Raw genomic sequence first — 14,985 nt, forward strand, 5'->3', positions numbered from 1 at the left:
GGAACTGTGTGTAGTGTATGTTTCCTGGTTAAGAGTTGCATAAACTTTTTTGCATGTTGCACAGGTTGTACCATGGTGGGGTTTTCAAAACTGCAGATACCAAATTCAATTACTTTAAGCTTTGAAAAAAGATTTAATAGTTCATTCCTGCACTAGTTAAAATATGTGGGGCAGATTTATTTTTATTCACTTGAAACATCGCTGATGATGAATCAAAATATTGTAAAATGTTATTGTGGTGTGAATTTATACTTACCTAAAACCAATTTTCCACCATTAAAAAGTTATTGGATGTTATATGATAATGTGTGTTTTTTGCGTATGACTCCTCCCATGTATATGATGCATATGACCCCCGCCCCTCTAAGACGAGGTCCCAATGAACATTTTCCAAATGTTGGCAAGTATTGTGTTCAGTTCTGGTCACCTTGTTACAAAAAGGATATTGCTGCTCTAGAAAGAGTGGAAAGAGCGACCACAATTATTCTGGGTTTAAAAGGCATGTCATATGCAGACAGGCTAAAAGATTTGAAATTATTCAGTCTTGAACAAAGAAGACTACGTGGTGATCTGATTCAAGCATTCAAAATTCTAAAAGGTATTGACAATGCTGACCCAGGGGACTTTGTGGACCTGAAAAAAGAAACAAGGACCAGGGGTCACAAATGGAGATTAGATAAAGGGGCATTCAGAACAGAAAATAGGAGGCACTTTTTTACACAGAGAATTGTGAGGGTATGGAACCAACTCCCCAGTAATGTTGTTGAAGCTGACACCCTGGGATCCTTCAAGAAGCTGCTTGATGAGATTCTGGGATCAATAAGCTACTAACAACCAAACGAGCAAGATGAGCTGAATGGCCTCCTCTAGTTTGTAAACTTTCTTATGTTCTTAAGTATGTTAGTAGTAGACTTAGAGGCACATTCACTGTCACTAACTAGCAGAACTCGGCAGAGCCCCTTTTGTAGTGATGTTATCTTCATAGTGATGTTATCTTCATAGCTGATACTACATGTCAAACAAGCAAAAAAAGCCTTGCATGTTTTTGCCCCTCCCCAAATGTAAAACAAAAAAAACTCAGACATCATAGAAAATCCGCATTTTTCTGTGTTACCATAGAAAATCAAATTGGTAATGTGATACGAAAAGGCAGCCTGTCTACTATGCGATCATATATATGTAAAGGCCGGCCCTGGTCCTGGATTGCAGGCCGTGGTCGACATCAAATTAGTGGCCTAAATCTAGGCCGGTCCTGGGCTGCCTTTTCTGTTTTGGAGCTTTGAGAAAAGCTATGAGAAAAGACGGCCCTAAAATCGCAAGTGTGAATGGGGTCTAAATTGCTTTACTAAGCTCCAGTAATGATAGTAGATATTTAGTAGCTCATATGCATACGGCCCCATGTATTTAGTTTATTAACTTGTATTGGAAAGTTCTAGAAATTAACAGAATTCTGTAAGCTCTGCTTAGGTTGCATTGTGATGTAATCAGAAGCACATGTCTTCTGGAAATTCTGGATATTTCCTTTTAGGGGTATATAAGTAGTACATCCAGTGCTGTTAGCAGTTCTGTAGAATCTTTGCTTTGTGTACTTTTATCCTCCTGATTGGTTGAGCATGATGATGTCAGATTTAACATCACTTGCAGTATTTTGTCCCACTAGCATGGTCTAGCAGGCTTCAGCATTATCCTTAATTCTTCCTGGAACCTACAATATTATCCTGTGCCCTGTAGGTCACTTTCACTGCAGTGGTCTGGCTGTAATCAGACAATGTGACCTAAAGCACAGGGTGTGATTAGGTTAAAAAAGGTTGAACAAAAACAAAAAGTGCAGGTGCATACATTTATATTTGTGATAATACAGTACGTAAAAAAGAAGTAAAAGGAAAAAATCTGCAGAGTCAAATGCTTTATATCAAAATGAAAAGGCTAGTGATAAGAGTGGTCATGTTAATAATAAGTATTATAAATTACATGAGAGATCAACCAATCACCATTAAAAATTTGTCAAAATTTCAGCACATCTTATTTTGTGTGTAGATGTCATCCCATCGTTTAGATCATAAGACAAAATAGCAGTTCATGAGTACAATATTCATTTTTTGTAATATATAAAAGTGAATAAGTTATATGTAGGATGTCTATTGTGACAGCATAAACCATTTTGCACAGTTTGAGCACAAGACCCCCTACTACACACAGTGTATTAACTTATATATAAAAATGAAGCCTTGGAAATATTAATTAATTTGAAAGCCATTTGTCTCTCAATATCTTCACATGCTGTATTGCTTAGTCCACCTGTGGATGTAACCAAAAGCAGGGGTTAAGATTTCATCCTTCAGGTGGGCCCAGTTTATGAAACCCGGCCTAATTTAGGCCAAGCTCTGAATTAGGCCTCCTTTTGAAGCCTGGTGTTTGCTCCAGAGCCATAATGCAAGCATATGAGTGCAGCACTGGCAATCGTCTCGCTAACTGTAAACACAGCTTGAACATTTCTTCACCTCCAGCTGGCCCCAATCTTTAAAAACAAACTTGGTTTTATTTAAGCGCTTGTGAGCGCAGCATAATTATGATTGATTTTCTCTAAAGTAAATAAGAAAAGGAGCCGTATGTGCTGCCATTTCAGGGACCCAAGCAATGCCCATGCAAATTAATTGCAATGCAGGGGTTGATATTTAAATAAGCCATCTGAAAGGGGTACGATGTTACTTTTTTGACCAGAAACCGAATTCTCACAAGCTTTTCCCCTAAACGTGCACGCGCATCTTCACTTCACACGTATTTAACACTCCAGGAAAAACTGGAACAGGTCAATTAAGAAATCGGTAATCGTGTACACTATTTAAGTTACATTTCATGAGCTTATTTCTGGATTTAAAAAGTTCCTTAAATTAGTAAATAAACAAAATATAATTAATATATATAGTTGTCTAAAATCTATAAATTGCAAATCAATATATAATTTGATTCACTGCAGATTCGTTCATTGTTTTAAATAATTTTTGTAATACAAAATCCTACTTAAAATGTGCATTCTATTTTACACAGTTAAATTACATTATTTAAAACATCAAATGTAATGCCCAACGTATTCATGAAGAAATACTCCAGGCAAAGTCAATAACCTTTAAAAGCCTGGGATCTCTATCTTTTTTCGATCCTCCAGTGCTGTTCCTGTTTGCAGATGGACCCTGTCATGGGTTAACAAAACTACCGAATATGCGCCCAGCACGATTCTCACTGCTACCACCTGCTGGCGAAGATAACACATTACAATCATTCAGTTTCCTTAGGGAATTGCCGGTGTCGTAGGGAATTAGTTGACCGGGGAAAAAAGTGGATCGCGCAAGCGCAGTACGGCAAAAGGAAGGTGCGGGTAGCAATTTGATTAAAGGGGAGGTTAACTACATCAATCATTTTCTATCTGGTCATTCTAATTCAGATCGTATGGTAATGTGTGCACACAGCACTTTCTGTTTTATTTATTTATTTATTTTTGGTCTGTAAAATATATGTGCAATGCAAAGTGTTCAGTTATATTGTAACTTACGTCTCTCTTTGTAATCGGTCTAGTGATACGCTTGTCGGCTTTTTCTGCCTGTAAAAAATGTTGTTGTTAATCAGATGTAGTTGATGTGTGATCGCAAAGATTTATTTTCAAGGTCTACTATTATTTTGTCAGTAGGCCAAGCGTTAACTATCACTTTATAAAGACGAAACGTTAACATCCTAATTAAAAAAAAAAAAAAAAAAAACACATCAAACACGATAGCTAAATTAGTAAACACGTTTCGTTTTTTACTAATATACACCACTGCACTCCTTCGATACGATGTTATTACCCTCTCTGTGGACGCTAGTTATTGTATTTCTTGCTCTTATTGTATTACTTGTATTGTAACACTTGAAATGTATTTGCTTACGATTGTAAGTCGCCCTGGATAAGGGCGTCTGCTAATAAATAAATAATAATAATAATAATAATTGGCAGTAGAGGCTTATTATAAAACGCTCAGCCACATTCACAAACACAAGTGTACAAATCGTTCAGCATGTCTTTCCTATTGACTCAATAAATAGTCAGGATCATTCTTACTACACAGAAAAAAGATTGGAAGGTTCACGTGTTTTATTTATCACAGTATGCATGTTGTATAGTAAGTAAAGCATGCTGATTTAAAAAAAAAACGAAAAAAAAACTTATTGTAAATGGAAAACAAATAACAAATTCTCAAGCTAGTCAGTGATGTGGTTTTTGTTCTCTTTTTAGAAATGCATTTTTTAGTTAATAAGTTACCAAGCAACACTTGTGCTGTAACATGATTTATTACATAAATGCAGTATAAAATGACTAAGACACTGTATGTAGTATAATGTGCACTGTATAGCATGTACTGCAGCAATGTAATATAACCACAGACGCCAAAGTAAGAGCCCTAAAATTAGTGAGATTTGAAAAAACAACTGAGATTTGTGATATTTCAGTAAAATGCATTGTCATTGCTTTTCTTTTAGGACTAAGGCTTCTGAAATCGAGTTCCTAAAATGAGTGTGACTTGACATATCTGGAAGTATGATATCTGTGATTGTATTAACAGAGATGTATTTGATATAAATTACCATGCATAAGCTTTTGCTTCAGTGCAAACTTTGCATATTTATTTTTGTTCTTCAAGGATAAAAAGTTTAATGCAAGCATATTTGGGTTACGCACTTTCTGAGTGAGCTGAGTGTGCATATTGTACTGAAGAAGAAATGAACATTGTCAGCTGTTTTTTTCTTTAGTTTCCATGCATTGCAGGGTTTTATTTCCATTTTCCAAAAAGGGTGCAAATGTGTCTGCCTGCCCTTAGTCACAAGCACAGTCTTTGTAATCAGCAGCTCAGCTGACCAGTTGCAAAGCTCTAATTGTGGGGTCTCTGGCCACATCAGCGCAGGCCAGATATAAATAGCAGAGCAGCATGTTGTGTAATTGAACCACACTGCGGTGGCTCAGTGTGTGACTGGGTCCCTTGTGAGATATCTTGCTTACCTCACCTCTGTGGAACATGTCAGCTTGCTCTCTCTCTCTCTCCCACTCAGGACCCTCCTCAGTCCTCTATTCACCCCTTGGCCTGCAGTCTAGATTAGTAAGCAGCCAGATCTGTCAAAGTTGGTTTTGATTTGACTCTTTAATGCTATTTTAGCTTATTCCCAGAATAGAACATATAGCAGAAGAGCAGTGTGCTGCAAACAGCAATCTGTAGATTTGTATCAGTAAAAGTTAATACAATATAACTTACTGAGAAAATGTATAGAACTATGATATGCTAGCTCACAAAAAACTACGAGGCAAGGAATAGAAAGAAGACAAGCGTTGAATTGACAACAGAACTGGCAGAAGACACAGGTGTCGTTGTCCATCAAATCAACAGTACGAAGGTCACTCTTGAAATCAGGACTTAAAGGATGTGTTGCAGTAAGAATACCTCTGTTAAGAAAGGGGATCAAGACTAAAAGGTTAAAATATGCACAAGAACACAGAAATTGGACGATAGAACAAAGGTCAAAGGTGCTTTGGACTGTTGATGGATGGACAACGACACCTGTGCCTTCTGCCAGTTCTGTTGTCAATTCAACGCTTGTCTTCTTTCTATTCCTGAAGGATATTATCTTCAAGTATTGCTCATCCTTGTTAAACAGCTTTTTGGGTCTTCCAGTCTTGGGTTTGTCAATTACAGATGTTGTTTCTCTGTACTTGTTGATTATGCTTCGGATACCACACCTTGAAAATCGAGTGATGCGAGCTATTTCACTCAATGTGTTTCCTTCCAAGTCACGGCTGTTATAATAGTAGAAAACACTAGTGGATGCATCAGAGTAGAAAAATGCAACAAGTCTAGGACTTTTGCACAGCAGTTATTCTAAAGCTTAGTTCCTTTCCTTACTTGTCGAAGTGTAGCCTGCTCACATGGAAGACAAGAGAAGCCACTCTAGTGGTGAGAGTCAGTCATTGCACTGGAAGTGAAGGGTGCTTTGTGTCATGTTAGGGCATGTTTGATGTGTTAACTGAGGGTGTAGCCCTTTATTTCGAACAAACATCTCAGGAAGTAAAAGTATGCCAGGCAGCCTTGATGAAAGTGTCTTAAGATTTATTTACATTCTTTCTAGGTTCTGTTAGGACTCCGAATCCCCAGGTCTTGCGTGTTACCTGTGGTAGGTGTAGTCAGATAGGCATCAATTGCACAGTTTGTAGCAAGACCCGTGGATTAATTTCAGTGTGGCCATTAGCATCTCCTCATTGATTAACCAGTAAAATGAGCTAATTGACAAGGAAGGCTGTTGGAAGCTGTCCAGTGCATTAAGAAGTGGTCATTTGTGATAGGGGTGCAGAAGCTTTTAAGTCAACCTTCTCTCTCAGAGGTGATCACTGGAGAGAATTGATTTTCCATTCAGAGTGTTTCTCCGCTTCTCTGCCTCTGAGAAACTCGTCCATGTTTGTTCATTTGTAAGAAGCTACCACTGCAGGCTGCTCCGTGCTATGTAGGTATAGTTTAAACACTGCCAAGCTTGCTCTTATTGTATTACTTGTATTGTAACGCTTGAAATGTTTTTGCTTACGATTGTAAGTCGCTCTGGATAAGGGCGTCTGCTAAGAAATAAATAATAATAATAATCTGAATAAAATGTATCTTATTATCTTATTAGCTCAAACAATCTCATCAATGCCCCCCTTTCATTATGAGGAGTCTCTTGCTTCTTATATTCTGGATATGCAGATTTTTCAAATGTCTACACATTAGTTAAAAGAACGATGACTTCCTGTGCTGTAGGTCACATGGACCATTGGAGTAAAACTGATCCACACAGCATGAAGCAGGCATGAAATGGAGCAGCAGCCAAGTTCACTATAACTTAAATATCTTCAAAGAAAGAAATTGTCTTCAACACAAGAAAGGGTGGACCAGAGATAGTGTTGCTATTCCTAATAAGATATGTGAAACAGGATAGTACAGTCTCAGTTATCTCTCTTTTGATAAGAAAGGTGTAAAAGACTTACAGTGGCCTTTACTCTGGGTAATCTGCTTGCAAACAACATATCCTGAAATGATGTGATGTACAAATAAAAAGGTCATATGTGGGTGACGCAACTCAGTAGTACTCAGTGCTGCAAAAATCTAATTTAGAAACAACATTTTCCACTGGTGACAGAATCTGCATCGATCCAGCACAGTTGATGAGTAACATAATAAAATGGGATTAAAGAGTAGAGTTTAGATGTCAATTTAATATTTTCTTCAACTGGACCCTGCAATGTGTTCATAGCTTCATTGTATGTTTCTGTTGCCCCTTTTAGTTAACAAAATCGTTCCATACATTTCCACTCCGCCATGCACATCCATTCATTATATAGGTCAAATGTGCAGTTTGGAAAGAAACATGGTTTAGCAAAGATGTATTTGAATTTTAAAATATGATATCTGGTACACTAGGTTAAAATAAATCTCTCTTTGCAAGAGATACTTTCAGACTGTCTTGAACTTCCTGGAGGGTGAAATTGTCCCCACCCCTTCACTGGCTTCTTCAGCTGCTTCCCCTATTGACTGACAGCCAGTAACATAATTTGACCTAGAAGACACTGCTGGGGTGAATCAGTAACAGATTACCAGGAAGGCAAGGCATACAAACTGAGAACTTAGTGTAGCACCAAATGTTTTAAATTTAAAATACATGTTTGCAATAACACGTGTTTCTTTTAAAACTGTGCAAAATGGGTAACTGTGGTAAGGATGGCTGTAGTGGTGATGACAGACCCGGAACAGAAACACAGAGTGGTATGCGAAATCTCAGTTGTGTGGTTGCACCGGTTTATTGCAACAAAATAAAAAGGTTTGACATAATAACAGGTTGAACCCAAAAAAAAACACAAACACAAAACTGACTTGTGCAATCCCCGTGCCTAAATACATATTACAACACTCGTGCTACAGAGCCCAATTTATATTCCGTGCTCCACTATATCCACATATAACAGACAACATGAAACACACCACATAAAACACAAAATACGCACAGGGGCGGGGACACCCTGCCACAGTAACATGGTAAGGAATTATTTTGTTAGCTACAATTACCCTAAGGCTTACTCCAAAGTATGCCCATTGTTATTTACTGTTGTCCCATTAAAGTGGTTGTTGCTAAAAAAAAAAATATATATATGCCAAGAGTTCTTCCATTGAATAACTTGTTTGTATTCAACTTCTACAGAGCGATTTTTTTCATTTTTGTTCAATTCCATTTTAAAATCTTTTTATTCAAATGACGGAATAGAATGGAAGGGTGAATGTCACTGTTTCACATTAGCTATGTTACAAACAGATGTAGAGCTTAATCCAAGAAAAAGGAATTATCAGAATTCATCTGTTTTAAATTGAAACATACTTTCTTTTTCATACATTTACTCATATCCATGGATACGTGTTTATTCGTTCATCCTTGCTGCTCAATACATGTTACACATTTTGTATATTTTTAAATGAAGAGATAGAAAGATATAGAAATACCTTCACCTCTAGTGAATACAAAGTGCGGGTAAGATTAAGGAATGTATTTCATTTGCTATATAAGGGTTTGTGAGAACACGACTCTTGTTGTCAAAAAAAAGTTTCAAAACCGTCTAAACAACACAGCACCATTTAAAACACGTATTTGTGAAGTAATGTGCTGTCAAGAATTATTTCAAATACAATAAAACAAATTGGTGTTCGGATCATTACAATTTATTAATTACAAATGTGAAATGGTTTCCCAATCACAAACTTCTCAAAAAGATATTCTACACCCCTTTACCTTTTAAATATATAACATATAGTACTGCACAGTACTCTAAATACCTGAGATTGTGGGCTAAACGGCACATTTTCTATGACAACAGGGTATAAGAGCACAGCACAAAACAGTTACCAAGGGACTGTTCAAATAACGAAGATGTTAGGATTGTCTAATTTCAGAAATGCTCAATTCCCTAAGAAGAACACTAGATGGCAGTATGAAGATATCATTGTTCAAGGCACTGACTACCCTGCCCTTTCATTGCTGTTAGTTTAAATCTTGAATGGTTATTTCCCGTGGATTTCTCCAGCTCCAAAGCTAGTGTACAAATAAAATTCAACAGGAAGGCTGTCACTAGATCAGGTCTTCTTTGTAGGTTGTTAATGACTAAAGCTTTGTTCTTTCAGACGGGAATATGCAGGATTGGAGTTAGGGGTTAGAACTAGGGTCAGGTTTCTGGTCTTCACATGGGTTTCAGTTATCACATAGTATGATATGGGTGTGCTGATCATTAGTAATAAATATTTTAGTTGATTTGAAGTTTTATCAAAGGTAATGCATGCCAGGATGTTGCAAACCTTTCCAACAGTAAAAGTTATTACAGAAACACTCTGACTTGCAATTGTTACAAAATATCACAGTACAAAGTATCACATTACAGAGTATCGTATTACAGATAAGAGCAGTTATAAAGTACAATAAAATCAGTAGCAAATTCAGATAAGAGCAAAATAAAGAATACAGTAAATAATTACATTTGAGAGCGAGTTTAACTAAGAGCAGTTAAATATTTAACTTACAGTAAAAAATATTTGCTTATACGAGTAAAGTCCAGTAAAAGCACTTGGTAAGTACGATAAATGGATGAGAATGATTTCAAATGAGAGCAATTACAAAAAACGTGAAGGCGGATACCTATAAGAGTAAAATCAAATACAAGATACAGGAAGTAATGGTTAGGGCTCTGGACTCTTGACCGGAGGGTTGTGGGTTCAGTCCCAGGTAGGGGACACTGCTGCTGTACCCTTGAGCAAGGTACTTTACCTAGATTGCTCCAGTAAAAACCCAACTGTATAAATGGGTAATTGTATGTAAAAATAATGTGTTATCTTGTAACAATTGTAAGTCGCCCTGGATAAGGGCATCTGCTAAGAAATAAATAATAATAATAATAATAATAATAATAATAATAATAATAATAATAATAATAATAATAATAATACATAAGAGCAGTAGAAGAATACGCCAAGGTATGGAGCAGTTCAGTGCAAGTACAAGCTGATGCCAGTACTGGTACAATTGGGTTCCATATAGTCCAGTATGGTCGAGAGTTGTGGTGTTTACAGATGCTGTCTGAACAGGTGTGTCTTGAGGAGGTGTCGGAAGGTGGTCAGGAACTGAGCAGTCCTGATATCTGTGGGTAGGTCATTCCACCACTGAGGGGCAAGGGTGGAGAAGGAGCGGGCTCTAGAGGCAGGGGAGCGGGGGGTACAGCTAATCTGTCACTGAGCTAACATTTATATTTACTGACTACTGTTACTGAAAAAATTAAACCATCAGAACGAATGGTTGTCCAACAGAGTGCAGCATCAGGGGCAGCTGTTTTATAATTAGGATATACTTTAGTTAGTATAAAGGTAGGATTCATCTACTGTACAAATCTGAAACATTTAAAGGCTACTATTTGTCTCCTGATATCTTGATTCTCATGATTTTTAAAGATGTTTAACTGCTTCAATAAAGAACATCACAACATTTTCTATTATATTATTACATTTTTTTAAATGTGTTCTTTTTTGGTTAAACACCCCCATGGGTGTCCAAATCTGGCACTAAAATTCCAATTCCTCTCCACTTTTTTGTGTGATTTATACCCTACCTAGTTATTATTATTAATTTTTTAGCAGACGCCCTTATCCAGGGCGACTTACAATTGTCACAAGATATCACATTATTTTTTACATACAATTACCCATTTATACAGTTGGGTTTTTACTGGAGCAATCTAGGTAAAGTACCTTGCTCAAGGGTACAGCAGCAGTGTACCCTACCAGGGATTGAACCCACGACCCTCCGGTCAAGAATCCAGAACCCTAACCACTACTCCACACTGCTGCCACCTCCACACAGTTACACCTGATGTACACAGAATACCTAATGTGTCACTTACTACTGCCTCTCTCTCTCTCTCTCTCCTCTCACACAACCTCTCCCTCTCTAACTCCCTCGCCCTCTATATCTCCCTCTCAGTCCCTTTCTCTCCCTCTCTTTCTGCTCTGACGGCTGTTGATTGCAGTCCATGTCAGTCCTACATCGAATCCCTAGTACGTCAGTGTCTGCATGTGATCTGGCACTTTGCATCAGTGGATGTAATTGCATTTGATAGCAGTGCACCCAAGGGCTGCAGTCTCTTAATTAGGACATCCGCTCCCCAGTCAAACCATGTCTCCTCATAGACTAGCAGCTGACTGAGTCCCTCCGCTTGTTCAATTAAAATCCCAGCCATGCATGATTTAAATACATTGCTTCTGAGTTTGCCCTGAGATATTCCTTTAGGGGTAGAATTCGGGCCAGTATTTGAACTTTACTGACACAAGGTTATGATATATATCAAGGCTGCAGCCAGCTATGAGGCACCCAAGGCACAGGCCTCAGTTAAAATCATACAAATAATTATGTATTTACACTTTCTTGCATGTTGCTTAGCCACAGTGAATATTTCTGTACTGTGGGTGTTGTCGAGTTATTGAAAACAAGACTTTTTGTGTTTGAATTGAAAGTGATGGTCTCGAGGAGTCGAATGGGTCAAAGTTCAAGTATATTTTCCTCTAGAGGAATTATCACTTTTTGACGTCACTATTGTGGTATTATCACTTTTTTTTTCAAATGGCTCAGGATGCAAATATAGCCTTCATCCATGTATTTTATATATATATATATATTTATATATATATATATATATATATTTATATATATATATATATATATTTTTTTTTTTTAATTATGACTCAATTCTAGGTGATGCAAAACTTTTGGCCATAGCTGTATATATAGTTTGTGTGGTATATAAACTGAAGTTGCCATGAATTTGGGATATCAACCATCACTGTTTAGGATTCGTCAAAATTCCAGTACTGTACATCTTATCCTGTATGCTGATGTCACCACGTACATGACATACTGCACAATAATGTTTAATAGTCGTTCATGAGTACATCTTCATTTTTGTGATTCATAATAAATAAGTTGTGTGTATGGTATCTCTTATTATAACAGAAATTATTTTGCACAGTTTGAATACCCAGAACTGCACAAGATGACATTGATGGCTAAACAAATGTTATGAAAATAAATCTTTATTACTTTTGGCACTTTTTAAAAAGTAATACCTTACTGTAGTAAGTTACTTAAAAAGTAATCTGATTACAAGTAAGTTGTTAATGAAATAAGTTACTTTAAAAACCTGGCCCTTAAACACCCGTGTGCTAGATTTGGTGGGCTGAACAGCAATGTCACTGACATGTTTGCATTTCCAGGCTCCATATGTTAAAAATCTACTGATCCCACTCAGAAATGACAGCCATCATGTGAGCTGTAATGTTAAAGGTACAAGGTAGTTAGCAACAAAGTCACATTTCTAATGGCATAACACCCTTAGTTGCAGGCAGGAGGAGGAGGTGATAAACTATTGATCTGAGTAGATTCTTGATGGTTTTATACCATTAAGAAAAGTATTCCTTTCAAATGTACATTTGCCCTTTAGACCATTGTGTTGTGTTCCAAGATGGTGATGTCAGACCAAGAAGAGACAGACCCAAGTACTGCGGGATGAAGTGCTGTGCGCCTAGTTATTAAATAAAACAAATCAAATAATTGCACAAACAAAACACCAAATACTATACAAAAAAAGGCACAGTGACCAAAATAAACAGACGCACACTTCTTAACAAGTATTGTTCTAGTGTAGAACCAGCATGTGTAGCAATTGTTATGTCTTTATATTTTCAGTTCTTATTTGTTCTTGTTCCTCAACCCAACCCCGGTCAGCAAAAGCTGCTGGTTTTAATATTGTGGTTGTGGGATTAACTGGCTAACAGTTACCTAGTTTATCCCTTGGCCACATTCTGCACAGGACTTAATACAATAATTCCCCAAATTTTACAAACCACCCTCCACAAAAACCACCCCCCACAAAGGACCTCCCTAACTAATATCAGTCAGATAAAACTGAAGAAGGATTAATCAAAGATCTAATGGAGTGCAGCCGATCTTCAGGCCTGCACAGTCCTCTCCCCAGCGCCATGGACCCGAGCAGTAGAAAGTTCCATATAAATGATATCCAGAAAGGCAAGGGTCCATTGACGGTAGGGGAGGGAATGCGGAGGTTGCCAACGAAGAACTATCATTTTTTAAACTGCTGTGAGACCAGCCAACCAGATCTGATATTCTTCTCAAGTACAGTGGACAAAGATAAAGTGACCCGATCCCAAAACACAGCCACAACAGGACACTCCCAAACCATATGTAAAAAGGAGCCAACAATATCTGGGGGACAGTATGCACATGCAGGGGTGGAAGGTGGGAATGAATGTCACTTTTTACCTGAGAGCCAAATTTAGAAAAGGTTACAAAATAATTGGTGCAGCAGGAAACCATCAGTGGCCCTAAAAATAGCCAGAGGAGAATGGTAAGTACCGAGACATAGCGGACATGTGCACGAGGTTTGAAATCCATTCCTGGGGAAACAGCAGAGTGGTTGTGAGGCTGTGTGAGTCTGGGTTTATGTAACTGTGTGTTTATAACTATTACTTTAATGCAATATATACACATAGCTCACATCCCTGGATTTTCAAGGTGTGGTATCCGAAGCATAATCAACAAATACAGAGAAACATCATCTGTAATTGACAAATCCAGGGCTGGAAGACCCAAAAGGCTGTCTAATAAAGATGAGCAATACTTGAAGATAATATTCTTAGAAAGAAGACAAGCGTTGAATTGACAACAGAACTGGCATTAGGCACAGGTGTTTCAATCATGTTTTAAAAAAAACGGAAGAATCGATCTTATTTGGTTTTACTTGTAAATAGTTTATGGCTCAGAACGGTCTATTGTTTTGAACTGAAAAATAACTGGAGCAGGAAAGTATCCCAGCAACCTTGTCGTTCTATGACGGATGGCCAATCCGGTTCGAGAGCATTTGCATACCGAAAAGCTCGAGAAAAAAATAATAATAAAGAATGCGATGTTTCTATAACACAGTCAGTACAAATTAATATTGAAGTAATTTCCAAAAACATACATTGCATCACATTTAAATTGATTAAAAAAAAACACATAAAAAAAAGACATGACGAATAATGCCTACACCACAACAAGAATATTACTGGTTTCTCTGTGGTATATATAATCTCGTGACGGCATATACTTATTGCCCGGATGAGCTTCAGTGGTCTGGAGTGCAGGCTTCAAACCTGTAGCTGTTTAGCGACAGAGTGGTTCAATTCCACCTTTCGGGCGAACACCGGATGGTTACGAATATGTATTTTATTAACTTGTTATCGTTATTTGAGGGAATGCAGAGCGCACATTACCAATACTGATTCTTATGAATGAGTAAAACTGACGTCGCGGAAAATGTGGTGGTGTGATCCGAGCCTTTAACAGGCAAAACGTACCCTGTGACTAATAGCAGGAGCGACACAAAATATGAAGGATGTTCCATGGCAAAATTAAGAATAAATACATAAATAAATAAATGGTTAACTATATACATGGCCATTTATTTATTTCCCTTTTATTTATTTATTCATTTATTTATTTCACTTTTGACCACTTGGTTTTTACATTTCACTCTGCCCATTTACATTTTGGCTACGACATTTCCTTTTCTGCTTTGCTATTTACATTTTGATGTGACGCTAGCTATTTCTTTTTACATTTCACAAGTGCCAAAACTACTTCTGTCAATCACAGCCAGTGGCGGTATATCAACGACTCCATTGGCTGATGATTAGCCAATGGCGTTAATGCCGCCCACTGGCTAAACCAATAGTTGATTGTTGGCAGTGAAATTCGAATTTGTTTTAAAATCGATGCAAACTCTGTGTGTCTCAAAACTACGATATATTTATTTTTTACAGTGTAAAATCATAATTATATGTTATGCCCCAT

At 37.4% G+C, this 14,985-nt stretch overlaps 1 non-coding gene across 1 annotated transcript; it reads left to right on the plus strand.

The window, feature by feature from the left end:
- Positions 1–14,244: 14,244 nt before the first annotated feature.
- Positions 14,245–14,331, plus strand: trnastop-uca (transfer RNA opal suppressor (anticodon UCA)). Its single transcript has one exon. It is a non-coding gene; the product is annotated as a tRNA-Sec (tRNA).
- The last annotated feature ends 654 nt before the right edge of the window (positions 14,332–14,985 follow it).

The sequence above is a fragment of the Acipenser ruthenus genome, chromosome 5 (genome assembly GCF_902713425.1).
Source record: "Acipenser ruthenus chromosome 5, fAciRut3.2 maternal haplotype, whole genome shotgun sequence".
NCBI lineage: Eukaryota > Metazoa > Chordata > Actinopteri > Acipenseriformes > Acipenseridae > Acipenser > Acipenser ruthenus.